This window comes from Marmota flaviventris, chromosome 12 (genome assembly GCF_047511675.1).
Source record: "Marmota flaviventris isolate mMarFla1 chromosome 12, mMarFla1.hap1, whole genome shotgun sequence".
Lineage (NCBI taxonomy): Eukaryota > Metazoa > Chordata > Mammalia > Rodentia > Sciuridae > Marmota > Marmota flaviventris.
The window spans coordinates 37,785,994-37,803,339 of NC_092509.1; positions in this window are offsets into that span (position 1 = coordinate 37,785,994).

Here is a 17,346-nt window from a genome sequence, read left to right on the forward strand (position 1 = left end):
TTTTTTATTTCATCTGAATCTCTTTAAGTAGGACTTGATCCATTGATTTATAAGCAGGACTTTCTTCTATTTCATTCATTTCAATGCTAGTTCCATCTCTAAGGATGATAGTATATGAATTCTTACATAATCTTAGATCAAGATGAACTTTCACACAGATTTTAGAGTTAATGCTAGTGTTAACTGTGGTCTTCAGGTGATAACAATGAAAGGGTCAATGTAGGTTTATTGGTCCGAGCTAGATGTTGATAATGGATGAGGCTGTGCATACGTGGGGCCAGGCACATATGGGATAACTCTGTACTTTCCATTTAGTTCTGCTGTGATCCTAAAACTGCTCTTAAGAAACAAAATCTGTTTTTAAAATTTCTCCTTCAAACCTTACCCATACAATATATTATGAAACATTTAAATTTTGTCCATATGGTAGCCGAAAATGGTATCTCAAGATAGTCATAATTTTTATTTCTCTTCTTTTGATGAAAAAATTTTTTTCTGTACACTCTCTTCATTTTTCTAGGAGGTTATATTCTTCTTATCCATTTTAAAGTTTATTAGTAATCATTTAAGAGTTTTACTGTGGTTTACTTTGTTTTGTTGGAGAGTAGCTCCTTTTATATATAGTTTTTTTAAAAAAAATTATTATTTTTAAATGATGGAATAATTTTACATCTTTATGGGGGCACAATGAAGTTTTGATATATTTATATATCATGCATTTATCAGTTTAGGATTCTTAGGTTATCCATTTTTCAAATATTTCTCTTTTATGTTTGATGAGATCATTCAAAAATCTTCTTCTCTGGCTATTTTGAATTACACAATACAATACTGTCAACTATAATCACCTGCTGTGTAATAGAACTCTAGAACTTACTCTTACCTGGCTGTGACTTTGTACCTGTTAACCAAACTCCATTCTCCTTCCCCCAGCCTGTGGTAAACACCAATTAGTTTTAACGGTTCTGACTTACTCACATTTATATAACTTCTACCAAAACCATTGACCAAATCAGTACATTTAATCTTACTACCATTCCTTTCACTCTCTTCCACTATTCAGTGTTAGACAATGTTTTTAAGTAATTAGTTGTATACCCTTAAATACATTTATTTAAATAAAAGCAACTTTTATTAATGAATTTGTTGTCTGCTGCTGATCTGTTGACACCCAGCTACCATAAATGATAGCATCAGTGAACTCTACCTCTCATTTTTATCTCTTACCAATTTTTAACATTTGTGATATTTTACCATTAGCAGGGCAAATGATATTTACTTTCCTTTGTCTTTCCAAGTCATTACATCTGTTTAAGTGTTAATTCTTCAATTAAATATTTTCCATGTTTACCAACAGTACTTTTGCTGTAATTTCTCAAATCATCTTTTGGTTGGCAAAAATCATCCTTTAATATTTTATTCAGGAAGCCTTTAGGGGAAAAATATTCCTTGAGTTCTGGTGTGTTTCATGCTTATTGTCTGTATACTTGAAGAATTTTGTAGATATCAAATTGCTAACTTTCTTTCTTTTAAAATCTTGAATGTTGTTCTACTATCTTCGGTTATTGAATGTAGCTGTTGAGAAATCTTACATCAAACTAATGTTTCCCTCCAAAAGTAGAATGATAATAGTTCCCAACTGGTCTGTAGCAGTCTTGCCATATGCTTGTCTCAGCATTTCATTTAGCACCTGCCTTGTCTTCTTTTACTCTCAATAGTGATGATAAATTAGATGACAGTCCTATTACAATAGTATAGTCCTTTGCATTCTTGACAGAGAGATTTCCAATAGTTTTCTTGTATGTATTGATTTTGAAGTTCTGAAAAAAGTTTATAATACAATGTGTCCACCAAAAGAAGAGTCAGATCTTCCTGATCTCTTGTAGTATCTGAAATTATACCTTTAAATCTGTTTTCCTATTATATTGCTTTGGTCATTAATTTGATTCTTATCAGTGACTACAGTTGTGATTATGTTGAGTCTCCTTTTCTTGTCTCCCTTTATTTGACATTTCTTCCTAATCCTTTTTAAAGCCTTTTAAATTTCCATTATATTTAATGACATTGTATTTTCTTATTGTTCTTCACATTAATTGTCTTTTATGTTCCCTCCAGTTTGTTTTCCTTTCTGAAAAAAAAAATGACATTTTCTTCTCTATTTTCCTGCATTTTTTAATTCACATTTAATTTTGTTTCAACATGCCTTTTCTGATTTCTCATACTGTTGCTTTTGTTCTTTCTCTATTGAAACTGACTTCTTTTTTTAAAATTTATTTTTAGTTGTAGATGGATACAATACCTTTTTTGTTTGTTTGTTTATTTTTTTTAATGTGGTGCTGAGGATCGAACCCAGTGCCTCACACGTACGAGGCAAGCGCTCTACCACAACCCCAGTCACCCCCCAAAACTGATTTCCATTGGTTATTTAAATTTTTTTAAAAAAATTCGTGCCAAAATATTTTGTCAAAATTTCATTCTGCATCATGATTTCATCTTAGTGCATTTTCTTTTTTTGTTAATAGATATTGCTTTCCCTCCCTCCATCTTATTTTTTCTTCTTATGGGCAGGTCCCTAACTTCAGGGTGCTTTTGTGAGGAGCTAATGTGGAGCCCTTCTCCCAGGCCCTGTGCTGATTGTCTCTTCCTCTGCACAGTTTCTGCCTGATCTCAGCTGGTTTTGGCAGCTCTCATATATATATTTTAGCAACTGTTGATTAATGTCTCTCTTAAGATGCTAAAGGTTCAGTTTTGCCTTTTTTGTTGTTGTTGTTTTCATCCTGTTAGGTTTTTGATGTCTTCTAAAAGAAGAGAGAAAACGCTGAACTCACTCTTTAAGGAAGTCTTATTGAGGGAGAGCCCAGTCATTGACCTAACTCTATTTTGTCCCTTTCTGCCTCTTTAATTTTTTCCCCTTTCTGAGTTCTCTGAAGTCATTCTCTCTTGCAGTTACTTTGGATTCTAGGAACAACAGGTCTGACTTTATGAAATGGATGGCAACTATACCCAAGCAATAGGGAGCCTCACAGAAAAGATCACTCAATGATGAGATCACCCCATAAGTAAGAGCAATTATCCATGATGGGACTGAGGCTGTCCCCCGTTAAGCATGAGCAATCATCTCAAGATGGGAACCAAATTGGCCCCTAAAGAGATGGTAGATTCCTAGGAGCTTCATGGAATCAGACTTGAGAACAATGATCAAGCAGATCCCAGCCTGATTTCCTGCTTTGCCAGCTATGCAGCCATGTAGCTGTGTAAACCCCTGGCCCTTGCCTTTGTTTTCCTTTTCTACAAAACCTCAAAGTTCCTGTCAGTCCTTCACAGGCAGATCTTAGATCACCAGACCTTTCTCTGTTCTTCCTCACATGGCCACACTGATTAAAGCTCTTTCCTGCACTTAACATCACTGTGAATTTGAAAACACCTTTTCTTTTTGATCGGTATTTAGGGATGAGTGGCCCAGTCTAACCTCAGGACCCCCAGAGTGAGGACCTTGACTCTTAAACTCTAGTAACATTGTAGATTTTATTTTATTCTACCCATAATTATGTGAAGAGAAGAAAATGTGAAGTTACATCCTGCTAATTCTAATTTCAATAAAGTCCAGTTTTACCTGAATCCAGAGGCCCACCTTTGGGCTTCTGTTGTCAAACTTAGAAAACAGAAGGAACAAAGATGATTTAACCCTACTGTGGTAATTGAAGGAAAAACACCTGTCCACACAAGTCATCCAATGTCTTTGTTTCTCCAATAGCTTAAAGATTTATTTTGGTTTATAACTTATCTGTTAGTACCTTGGTTGCACCAAAGTTGAGTGTTAAGGCTTGAGTATGATTTACTCTAGAAGGAAAGAGGGACTGGGTGTCAGGCATTGGGGATGGTATAAGCATGGATGATATATGTGGGGAACTACATGCAGCTCAGATTCACTGGAAAATTAGGGGAAGGGCCTACATATTGTTTCCTTGCTCCATATTTAGGAACTGGAAAAGATATTTTTTTATCAATTAAGTGTGATCTCTATATAAATGTGTGTGTATGATATGTACATATTTGGCTTATTGTGACTATTTGATGATACTTTCTACTTTCCTCTTTTTCTTACCTATGTTTTTCCTATTCATGACCTCTTATAGCTCCCTTGGTGGAATAACTGAAAATAATACAATTTTGAATTTGGGACATGGGAAAGAAAGAGCGAGAAGCTTTTCAGAGGTTCTGAAATCAGAGCTTGCTCATCAAGCCAAAGCAGTCACAACTTGGCACGGTGCCAGAAGAGGAAGGGCCTCTGCACTGTATTTTTCTTTTTTCTGCACTGTATTTTTCCATCATCCTCTGACATCTTCCATTCTTATCTGCCTTCTCAGTACTCCATAGCAGAATCATTCTTGTGACACTTCCATATGTTTCCTCTCCTTCCACCTCAATCAAGGTTTATGTGGAAGTCTTTGTGAATTTGAAAACACCAGTAACTTACAGCAACTTGAAGTTGTCTGTATAGAACGCTGAAAGACAAAGTCATTGACTTTAGGACAGTCATGTATGGACAACCTTGGAAGAGCTAGCCTGGAATTTTCCTAAGTTGAGAAGACTTCTAGACTCAAAGCCACCCTGGTTAATATCCCCTGTCACTTTATCTCTTGCATTACATAATTCCAGTTCTCCAACATCTTGTACTCCTGGAGGTAGGAACTGACCCAGCTCAGCTGTTCTCAGTTTTATTGGGCCCCAGCCCTGCTGTCACTACCTTCTAGAGAAGTGTTCTTGAGAGGCTGGGGCAGGAGGGTTGAGGAATTACATCACACTGCGTGTAAACATCAGAATTTCTGGGGTCAAGGAGGTTAATAGCTTGAAAAATTCACATTTTCTGATAAAACTCCTCGAGGGAAGTTCTTACACTTCCCACTCCTACAGCTGACTGCAAGGATCACCCAGTTGGGGCTGTTTTCTTAATCTCGTGATGCTTTCCATGATGTGCCAAACAACAAACTTATTTTCACGAGATACTTAAATGTCATGAAGAGAGGAAAGGAAGAGCTTCTCAGAAAAACATCTCAAAAGTGGGTGGAAAAACTGCAGCAGCAAAAGCTGACTGGTCCCTGACAAGGTAGCTGGCTGCTGTCGTTATAGGAAACCAAGGAAGTATTGAATATGAAAACTGCTGATAAGAGAAGAAGTGGGATATGGAATTTTCTCTACCACTTTTCTTTACTACTTTACTGAGCCCAGTGCTGATTGAGTCGTGTTATTGGTGAAGTCCACAGTTACTTTGATCATGAGGAATGATCTTGCAGTTTCTCCTTGGTTTCAGTGAAATCCCTATACTTAGAATTATAGGGTTTAAGTCCCTAATAGTTAATATTTCTCTAGGACAAAGTAGCCCCTGCCACCCCCACCCCCCACCAGAGCTTAGACCGAAAGTAAAAGTTTAAATATAATTCTGTGATCTAAATGCTTTTGTAATCAGTTTATGAACTGGACCCAGCTTCTTGAGACAGATGAAATGTTTATTCCAGTAACAACCTCCCTTATAAAATGTTGGCCAGATTATAATTTTTTCTGGGATATACAATTATTTGAAACCTCTCATTCTAGTAGTTAAGTGTCAGTCCAGTTTAATTATTTAACTTCACATTTGACTCCCCAGTTTTCCTGGTATCTCTGTGGAGGAGGGTAAGGGAGAGAACCTGGTTCTCAAACACTTTTCCTCCTCCCTTTTGAGGTCTTTGCTCTTTCTATGTTGGGGATTAGTGAGAGGAAGGAAATGGAAAAGGGCAAAAGTGTTTCACTTTGCTGAACTTGCTGATGCTGCTTCTCCCTTAGAGATTGAATGTGGCCATGCTCAGTGTAGTCTCCTGTCATGGATCTGTGCTGTGTGGTGGGTGTGGTTCTGGATAGAGCATTCAGATGATATAGTGTGGATGCTCACGTGTAGCACTCCAATGGGTTTTTTTTTTTTTTCTGGAAAACATACAGGGACCTCTGCATTTCTCAGTGATATGGGAGATTTGTTTCTGGTTTGACCAGTCCCATCATCCTCTGTATTATAGCTCACAACACAGGTGCCCTGTCCTACAGTTTCTGGCTGCTGGGTGTTTTAAGGTGCATTTCTTGCTCTCTTCTAGCAAGTTTGTGTCTACTTGATCTATAGAAAAATCCCTCAGCTTTACCATGCTAAGTAATGGGAAAGTGGGCTAACTTATATTGTTCCTGCAATCACCATTGGCCTCTTTTACCCTCTCTGCACACTACCTCAACAGAATCAGGCATTGCAATTGCAGAACAGATAATAGCATTAGACCTAATCCAGGGGGCAACCGAGAGACTTGCCAACTTTACAAGTGATCCTTGTGGAGTCTGACTCCCTGGCATTCAGGAAAATTATCCTCATTCCTTCCAGAAAGAGATATGGTCAGAGAACTCAATATTTCAAGGGAGATTTGGTAGTTCCCTTGCAAATTCCTGAAGGAAATGGATGTGTGTAAGTAGAAAACTGAAAAGTAAATGAGTTTCCAGGAAAGGAACGAGAAAGTCAAGAGTATGAGAGAGAACACAAGATGTTTTCCCTCTAGCTAGGATCAAAACTTTCTCTCCCCATCCAAATCCTCAATGATGTTCCTGGCAAGAAACAGGCATCCTGTCAATGGATACTGACATCAACTACTCACTCCACAGAAAGACATCCAGAGTAATTGGGCTGGCTGTCCCTTATGTACCAAAAATGTTAGTTTATATACTTCACTTAACTATGATCACAAACTCTGATGATATTTTGGTGGACACCCTTTGTTATAGGCTACATCGTGGCCCCACAGAGATCTCAATTGTCTAATCCCAGAAAATTGTTAATATGTACCTCATATGGCAAAGGGGACTTTGTGAGTGTGATTAAATTAATGATCTTGAGATACAGAGGTTATCCTGGATTCAGTGTAATCAGGGCCCTTTCAAGATGCATGCAGGAGAGGGTAAGGACCATGGAAGCAGGCATTAGAGAGATTAGGCAAAAGATACCAGCAGCGTCTAGAATCCAGAAAACGCCAGGAGCTTATTCTCTGCTGAGGATTGTATCCTCCCGCCTCAGGAAGGAGCACAGGCCTGTTCGTGCTATCTTGACCCTGGGGCATTGAGACTGATATAAGGCTTTGGAACTCCAGAATCATATTGTATCATTTTAAGGCACCAAGTGATTTGGTACAGAAGCAAAAGGAAACCAAATATATTTCTCATGTTCCTTGCGCTCTTGCAGGATCCACTTCATGTTCCAGAAGTTTCTTCTCTGCTGCTTCTTTCATTGCTCTGCGTCTCTTCTACTTAAGTTGCATTCCTTCAGGTCTTTAAAAAAGGTTCAAGTTCATGATTTTATCAATGAGAAATTTAAATGTCACAGCCTTTCCCTAGCTCCTCAATTTTGACAAGTGGTATGTCAATTCTGTATACCTACCTTCTTCACCTGCAACCAGAGTCAGCTGGATTCAATTTTCCTGTTTGGTGTTTTGCAGACAAATCAGAAAGATGGGTTTTGCTGTTGTGTGGGGTTTTGTTTGGGTTTTCTTTTTTTTTTTAATATTTATTTTTTAGTTTTCGGCGGACACAACATCTTTGTTTGTATGTGGTGCTGAGGATGGAACCGGGCCGCACGCATGCCAGGCGAGCGCGCTACCGCTTGAGCCACATCCCCAGCCCCTTGTTTGGGTTTTCTTATCCTGGAGTTTTCCATGCAATGAAACATCCTTGCACAATGTCTTCCTTGCAATGAAAAATAGATACATTTCTCTTTTTTCAGCAATAATGAGGAAAGGTCTGTCTCTAGTGTAAAATGAAAAATCTGAAAAGGTATGAGTGTATGGAAACTTGGCTCGCCCTTTCTCACAGAATCTAATCAGTCTGAGTTAAAGGACAAATAGATTCAGTATCAACCTGATATTAGGCAACTCAGTGGAGAAAATGACTAGCCTTGTTAGAGATTGAAACTTCAGGCCAAGTTAAGTTTAATTTTCTGCTATGCTTGTCTTTTGTTGTTATTGGAGGGCTGGGCCTGGAGCTCAGGGGTAGAGTGCTTGCTGGGCATGCGCAAGTCCCTCGATGTTCTCAGTCCCTAGTACCACAAGTAAAAGGTATTAAAACTACTTTGGGTAACATTTATTTGCAATACTACATCTCTTTTTTTTTAAATTATTTTTGAGACAAGGTCTCCCTAAGTTTCCCAGGCTGTCCTGATCCTTCTGCCTCAGCCTCCCAAATAGCTGGGATGACAGATATGTGCCATCATGCCTGGTCTTCAGGTGGCATTTCTGATGGCTTCTTGTCCCTTATTTTTTTCTTTTAATTAAAAATAATAATGCAAGGCATATTTTAAAGTTGTGGGAATCCATGTTCTAACAAGCAAAGGGATTATCTCTACAATGTCCTACACAGGTATTAAGCACTTCTTAACTGTCTTCAAACATGGCTTCATTGTTAGGCAAAGCTGCCTTTGTGAGAGAATTCAAGGAAAGCTATAATGTTCTTCCTCCTTTGAACTAAAATTCTACATCTGACACATTTTGCTCAAATAAATGAATTATTCTGAGAAAATATGCATATGTGTCCACGTGTATGTAGATTGATTGATAGTTTTGTGCATTTAGATATCCTATTGAAGACATGCAAATGAATGTTTTAAAAATGCTCCTGATTTTTAAAAAAGCCCAGATGCATGCTGAAGCCTCCTGCCTTTCATAAATGTGGTCAAAGTTGGCCTAAATCCCAGATCCATAGCTGGTGACAGTTCAGAGCCCTCCCAGGATTTTTCTGACATCCTTGACTGAACTCTTTCTACTCTCAGTCCTCAAGTAATTCTGTCCTCCTAAATATGAACACAAAATAGCCACGTGCTGTCCTTAAGACACAGCACTCACCCCAGCCATTCCATGTGCTTCATAATTTTAGCTATAGATCTGGGGGAGGGGTCACAATACAGAACATAAAGGATCCCATCTTCCCCTGGGTCAGCTCCCTTATCTTTTTCTTCTTTTCCTTCCCTTTCTTCCTGATAGAATCATGAAGGTTCTCCCCTTGCCTCCTGATGCCTGTTGTGTTGCAGGCTTCTGCAACTGGCTTGAGCAATTTCGTCAAAATTAGCACAGTGTGCTCCTTGAAAGGAACACCAGTGGATAGATCTTGTTCTGTCTTTGGAACAAAGAAAGAGTGGATCAATCATAGAGCCACCAAAGCAGGATAGAAATTGTCCTTTTCGTTTCCTTCTCCTTCCTAATTACTACGGTAGGCAACGATGGATATCTCAAGTCTCATGCTGTCAAAGATGATGCCCAGCACGAGATGGGGAGGGAGAGACCTGGAACCACCTACTGGCTTCACATGACTTTCACCTCATTCACGTGGCCTCTCTGAGCCTCGGGAGTTTACAGAGATTGAGGGATGATGGAATTATCTCAAATGTGTGGTGGAAAAAATGGAAAGGTGCACAGCACCATACAGGTGTGTGTTATGATTATTCCTATGATGTTCATTTCGAGAAACAGACCATGTGTACTTGAGTGCAGTTGTGGGAGAAGACTCACAGTTTGCGTGCTTGATAAACTTGCCAGATTTAGCAACATCTTGGCTGCCTGCTTGGCCAGGAAACTCTATAAAGATTTGTTTTCTGGGGAGAGACTAAGGACTTCTTTCTTTAAGGCTTGAATTAGTGAAACTGTCCTTTCTGCATGTTTTTTTTTTAATTTTTTAATTTTTTTATTTTTTAACAAGTCCACCTCCAGTCCAGATGGCACCAGGAAGCACAGTGGCAGGACAAAATAACAAACAACAGCAATTACACTTTTCAAATATTCATCCATTTGTATGCGATTCAGGAGACTGGGAAATGTTTGAGGACAACTTCAAGGATAAACAAGATCAGTGAAATACAGAATATCTGTGATTCAGAGGCAGGGAATAGTGAAGTGACATCTATTTATGCAAGGATGGGATAAATAGTTTTATTTTTGAGTCAGTTTTCCAACTCACTTCAGCTAAGACCCACAGGAGGAAGGTGAGAGGAAGGAGCAGCTGGACTGCCACTCATCAAATCTGGAAGAACGCCAGGCTCAGGAGCAGCCCGGAATGGGCAGGGAGGATGACGGCAGCTGACACCAAGTCCAGGAAGCAGTGACTTGGTTGTGCCCCCTGATCCTTTGTGCATACATTTATCAGTCAGGCAATCATCCTGAAAGCCACCATCCTCTCCCTTCTCCTCTAAGGTCATCCGTGACCTAGTTACTACACGCAGCAGCTTCACCTCCATTCATCATCCTTCTTTATTTTCTCTACAACATGGCCACACGGAAGACCCCATTTCACGAAATTCCCCCTTCTGTTGGTTTTTAGGCCAGGCCTTCTCCGGACCCTCCTCCTGAGTCTCTTGCCTCCTCTGTCCCAGGTCCTTATCATGGTGTATTTGCTGTGTGACTCTGTTTCTTCTTCTCATAGCCCTTATTTCCTTGGAAACTTATCCAGCATGGATTTAGTTATCAGTTCTGTTATAGTCAGTTTTTTTTTTCTTTTGCTGCTATGTCTAAAAGGACCCAACCAGAATAGCTGAAGAGGGGGAAAACTTTACTCGAGGGCTCATGATTTCAGAGGTCTCAATCCATAGACAGCCAGCTCTGTTCCCCAGGTCTGCAGGTGAGACAGAACAACATGGTGGAAGAGTATGACAGAAGGGAGCAGCTCACAGGATGACCAGGAAGCAAAGAGACACTCTAATCTTCAGATACAAAATATATACCCCATAGCCACGCTCCCAGTGCACCACCTCCTCCGACCATACCCTGCCTCCAGTTACCACTCAGTTAATCCCATCAGGGACCAATTCTCTGATTAAGTTCAAGGTTTTAATCCGATCATTTATCCTCCAAATCTTCTTGCCTTGCTGTACACATGACCTTTCTGGGGACACCACATCTAAACCATAACAGCTCTACTATTCTTCATCCCTGATTTATTTCTCCACTTTGACTACTTTCAAAAATCCACTGACATCCATTCAAATGGGGTATCTCATCACATTCCCAATTCACTATTTTTTTTAAAAAAAGTAAACCCATCCTCTCCTTCATGATCGTCCTGTGCCATGTTCTTTTTCTGTATTAATAGCACCATTGTTCCCACCCCTGCCTTCACCCCTGCCCACTCCAACATCCTCTCTCACCTAACATTAGTGCCTGAATTTTATCTTCCATCTTCCCATAGTCACTCCTCCCATCCTCCCTCTTTTCCTCCATCCTCCGCTTCCCCACGCCATCTCTAGGTCTCTCTTTTCCCTCTCATTAGCTAACCAGGTGCCGAGATTGGTCAATTTTGTCAGTTCAATTTCTTCAGTCAGTCCCCATCTTTTTGTTTTAACTGTGATGATCCCAGAACAGATTCACTCACTCTAATTATGTCTGTTTTTAATTATAAAATATTTTAAATTTAAAACTATAGAGATAAATTTAAGAGATATCTGTGAAAAATACCCAGATACTGCAGATATTAATATTTTACCATGTCACTATGGAGCTTTTTTAAAAAAGACATAAAGCATGGAAAATCATTCTTTAATCTCCATTACTATCACTACTAGACATGCCCTTCCCCATCCACAAAATGAGTAACCATTCTAAAATGGGAAAATATCCTTGCAGTCAATTTGATAGTATTAAGAAATGTGGATACATTAACAAGATAGAGTATGGTTGTGTGAATTTTTCAAAGTTTCATGAATGATAAATTATACCTTTCCTTCTACAACTTGTTTATCACTTAACATTGTTTTTGAAATGATTCTATGAATATTCACTCATTTTAATTAAAGTATCAATTTTCATTAAATGATTATACCAAAATATATCCATTTGTTTATTGATAATATTTGATTTTTTTCCCAGTTTTTCCTCAATATCAGAATTCTTTGTATACTTACTAAAATTTCTTTTGGTTGTCTATCCAGAATTGGAGTTACTGGGCACACATTTATTCAGTTTTACTGGAAATTATTACCAATTGTTCTTTAAAAGAGATAGATCAAAACACATTTCTACCATCAACATAAAAATTCTATTCCAGCATATGATTACCAAGTTTGATGTTATCAGTCATTGGATTTTTTTTTTTTTTTTTGCCAATTTGACCAATACAAAGATATATCTGATCATTACTTCAAATCACATTTGCATGAATCCTGGTGATATTACATGATAATACATGTATGTATTGGACTTTTAGATTTTGTTTTCTACATTTTGCCAATAAGTATCACTTTATTTTTTTAATTTTGTTTACTTATTTGTTTATTTATTACTTATTTCTTGGCACTGAGGATTTATCCTAGGGATTCTTTACTGAGCCTCATTCCCATCCCTTTTTGTTATTTTGAGACAGTCTCAAAATAAAGGGCTTCGCTATGTTGCTGAGGCTGGCCTTAAACTTGCTAGCCTCCTGTCTCAGGCTCCCAAATCGCTTGGGTTATTGCTCTCCACTGTGCCTGACGCTTGGTCACTTTTTTAGAGCTTTGTGTTTTTCTCCTTGATTTGTAGGAGTTATAAAAAAAATGTGTAGAAATTTTATGTCATCTTTCTGTTGTCAATTTCTAACTTGTTGTTTTAATTACACTTTGCATGATTATCTTAGATTTCCTTTTTTTCTTTTATGGCCTAGAATATCTTGGTTAATACTTCATATGCACTTGAGAAGAACATTAATTCTGTTGTTGTTGAGTGGAACGTTGTGTTGGTCAGTTAGATGTTATGCTGGCTCACCGTGTTGTTCACATAAATAGTTTTGCTGACTTCTGACTACTTGTTACATAACTGAGAGAAAAGCATTAAGTTTCCATTATAATTTTGACCTTGTCTATTTGTCTTATAAATTTTGTATGTTTTTGCCTCATGATTTTTGATGCACTGTTGTTAGGTACATATATGTTTTAGATCATTTTATCTTTTGATACAGTGACTTTGTGTGATTAAATAATATTCGTCTTTATCCCTTAAAATATTCCTTGTGTGAAATCAAATTTATCTAATATCAATATAATCACCTTAACTTGATATGAGTTATCCATTCAATGGTTTGTTGTATAACAACTTTTCTCTTTTTAGTTATCTATATTTTTATATTTATAGTGGGTTCCATGTAGATTATATACAGTGGGTTCATTAAATTTTTAATCCAATGTGACAATCTATTTTTTAATGAATGTACTGATATTATTTATATTTGGTGTAATTATTGACCTTATTGATGGAAAAATATATCATCTTTTTAGGTTTCTTCTGTCTCATCTATTCTTTGGTCTGACTCGTATTGTATTGAGTAATTTATGTTATGTTTTTATCTCCTCTATTAGCTTGTTAATTATAGTTCTCCGAAGACATCAATCATTGTAGAGCTCACAATATACATCATCAATTACAGCCTATCTTCAAATGCTATACAATTTCACATGTAATGACCCTTAAACAGTATTCTCACAATTACTCATTTCTATTTTGATTTGTACTATGATTGTTTATTACACATTGTATACAAAATGCTAACACAGTAAACCACTACTTTTTAAGAATTTCATAGTAGAGCAATTTAAATAGGAATGTAACGAACTTCACATACACTTTCACTGATGCCACTTCCTGCCCTCTTCATGTCTTTTCATCAATCCCCCTTTTTGTCTGGTATCATATTCCTCCTGCCTGAAGAAATTCCTTTAACATTTCTTATAACACAGATATTCTGGTTATGAGTTTCCAATTTTTGTTGCTCTGAAGACTTAGTTTTTGACTAATGACTTCTTCGTTGTCCTATTATTATTGAAAGATTATTTTAATCAAGTATAGAAATTGTAGTTGGCATTTTAAAAATTTCAACACTTTAAAGATCTGTCAACAGTCTCCTACCTTTGGATTGTGTCAATTTTTGCTGCTGATGAGTTCCTCCTGAGCATTGTTCATTACCATTACCATGGGTTTTATTTCTGCACTGCTGTTTGGTCTTTCTTATGGTTTTCTTAACGATGCTGAAATTCCCTATGTGTTCACATGTTCTGTGCCTTTTCTATTATTACTAATATTATCTCATTGATGTAGCTATTCCCAATTTCCATATGGGAATATGACTTCCAACATCTGGATCATATTGGAATCTGATTTTGTTGATTTCCTGGACAAGGTGTTGCTTTTTTTTTGGGGGGGGGGGGAGGGCCTTTTTATGTTTCTCATAATCCTTGTTTGAAAGCCAAGGCATCTTGAATAGGGACAATAGTGTCTAAGGTAAATAGCATTCATGCCATTAAATGTACACAGACTCTTCATTTGGTAGATTGTTAATATATAGGCTTGTTTCAATGTAGCCTTGGCTTGACATGGATAAGGGTTTTACTTTAGCCAAGGTCACCTTCAGTGCACCCCTAGATTAAAATTCTTCAATGGAGGCTTTGTGTCTAGGATGACAACTGCATTTGCTATCTAATTGTTATTATTCCTATTTCATCTTCAGTTTCAGGCTTTCTCTGTGATCTTAGATCTCCATTGCATTCAGAAAACGTTACAATTTCATAGCCTTATCCATCTTCTTATTGCAAGAGTGGTAGCCATATTTTTTCCAGCTTTCTACATCTCAAGCAAAATCCCTAAATATTTAAGTCTCTCTCAAACCACAAGGTTTGTCCAGAATATTTTGAGAGAGAATGCATAATGGATTGATGAGCTGTATTTTGCAAATGTTTGTTCAAAGGCCGCAACTTTAATAGGTGCCACTATGATTGAAAGTGATCTGATAATAAAACAAAGCTGTAAAATTAATAATGGCTAATATTTTTCAAGTGCTTAAGGTACAATGCAAAGTGTCTTACATTGCTCTCAACTTCATTTAGGTTTCTTCCTATCGTTATAAGATAGGAAGTGATATGATCTCTAACTTACACATGAAGAAACAAAGATTCAGGAAGCTGGTGACCTGCCCAACGTCACTAAACTGTAAAAGGTTCCATTGTATCCCAGAGACCCTGGTCTTAACCACTGGGCACCACAGTTTCCTTTGGGTGATGTCAGGTTACTTTTTCTCTCATGAAAGGTGATCTCTCTTCCCATGTTTTCAGTGTTCCTTCTTTGATATCCTTTAAAGGAACAACAACAAAAAAATGCCTAATGGTTTGGCCAAGTAACATTTCTATCACTGGTTTTAAATTTATTTCTGTGTTAAAAGAGATTGATGAATTGTCTGCCATTTAAATCTTACCTATTACACAGTATGTGGTATAAAGTTTGTAAAAGTTTTGAAATAGGGGTACAAAAATTTCCTATTTTTATTCTCTATTTTTATTCTAAAACTATCATGTTTATCTCTCAGTTTTAGGAGAGTTGGTCTGCTCATAAATTCCATCACTCTCTTGCTTCTATTTCTGTCTAGCAAATTATTTCTTTATTCACGAGGCAATAAAAGGTCACTGGAAAGAAGAATATAATATTCACTCATAAAATAAAGTTAAACAGTATTTAGCATTTATATCTTTCCAGTGTAGTAAACAAAATATGGTTTATTTGACTCAATGAAGACCTATGATACCAAAAAAAGATAAATCTAATGATTTGTTTGAACACAGGAAGATAAATCTTTCACAGCATGCCCTCGGTGATGACATGTTGCCATTGTCCTAGTTTTTTGTAAAATTAGATAGAAAGGCAAAGCAGGCCTGGCTCTTATTCCAAAACATCCAGACACTGGTCTGGTGCTACGGCCTAAGGAGACCAGCTGAATATGTGCAAATTATATTTTGTTTATTTACTTTGCTTTTTATGCTACTTATTGAAAATAATATTGACATGATGTATTATATTTGCAAGTGATGATAGAAAAAGTAAAGGTCAATTGCTCTTTTTTAATTTGCTTTAATTTCAGTGGGTATCAGAAAGAGTGTAAAATTCCCTGACCTTTCGTTACGCATATCATGAGATAATTATCTCCTTTTTTAAAAAAGACAAGCAGATCTGTGGTTGAAAAAAATTGAACAAGTGCACTAATAAAAGAGGGTTGGAGTTTAATATAAATGCTAATTTCTTATTTTTATAAAATTTCTATACATTTTACTTATAAAAATATTATGAAAAAAATTTACTCAGGAAAAAGTTTGTTTATAGCTTCCAATCACTTTTGTTGCCATAATTAAAATAATACAATTATAAAGTATATTAAGTTAGTATCTTAACAATTCAGATACCAAAATAATGTATTCTTCCTTATGAACTACATGGTTTGAAATATTTTTATGCAGAGTTCTGTCTTACAGGAAGAGAGGAGAAAACTGGGGGAATAAAAGGGAACAAAAGCATTAGAAGCAAATATTAAAAACTATACAGGACAAGTTTTGTATCCTGTTCCTCAATCTAGTTGTTTTCAAGAGATTTTTGATATAGAAAGTGTAAATCTAGTTTCAAAATGTGCCAATTTCCTCCAAACTCATTTACAATAAAGAATTTCCATCTAGTCCTACTCCATTGCTTAGTCTTTTTTTTTCTAATTTATTTTTTACAAATTTTGTTTTTCATTATCAAATAAAAATCTGTCTCATGCTTTTATAAGCCTTTCATAAAAGATTCTGTTCACTGAATGACAGAATCTGGCCTTTTCTTTTTATCTCTCTAATTAAAACAGTGCAACCTGAGGAAGCCATCAGTTAGTTCTTGGTAAATGGCATTTATTTTGATCTCCCTTTATGGAAACAATAATGGTGAAGGAAACAGAAATGTCCTGGCCCCTAAAATTAGATATAAATTCACAAATATTCAACCTACAGAATCTTCTGGGTCTTCAGAAATGGCACCCAGTAATTTATTTCGACATAAATCAACTTGCTTTCACTGTACAGCTAAGCTGTGATGAGCTCATTTTTTCAAAGGAACTTAACAGTCAAGATTGTTCATGTGTTCTAGAATCTTACAGTTCTATATTTTCTTTCTTAACTGACTTCTCTGAAGTTTGAATCAAAGACCATACATCATGGTATAACTCCACCACTTAAGCGAATCATCCTTCTGGATACCATTTTGTATTTTCTGCCCTCAGCTAAGCCTTATTGTTAATGTGGTTGTCTGGGATTATGAGGACTTGAGGGGGGCTTATTTTCTTTTTTTAAAAAATTTCCCCATTGAATAAAAGTCTTTTGCTCTATTATTAAAGGCATAGGCAAGATCTTAGTACCTGCATAAACTACTGTCTATATATCTATTCCTATGTCCTAGGGCATCAAAAAGCATACCTATAATCCCAGTGCCTCAGGAGGTTGAAGCAGGAGGATTGCAAGTTCAAAGCCAGCCTCAGCAATTCAGCAAG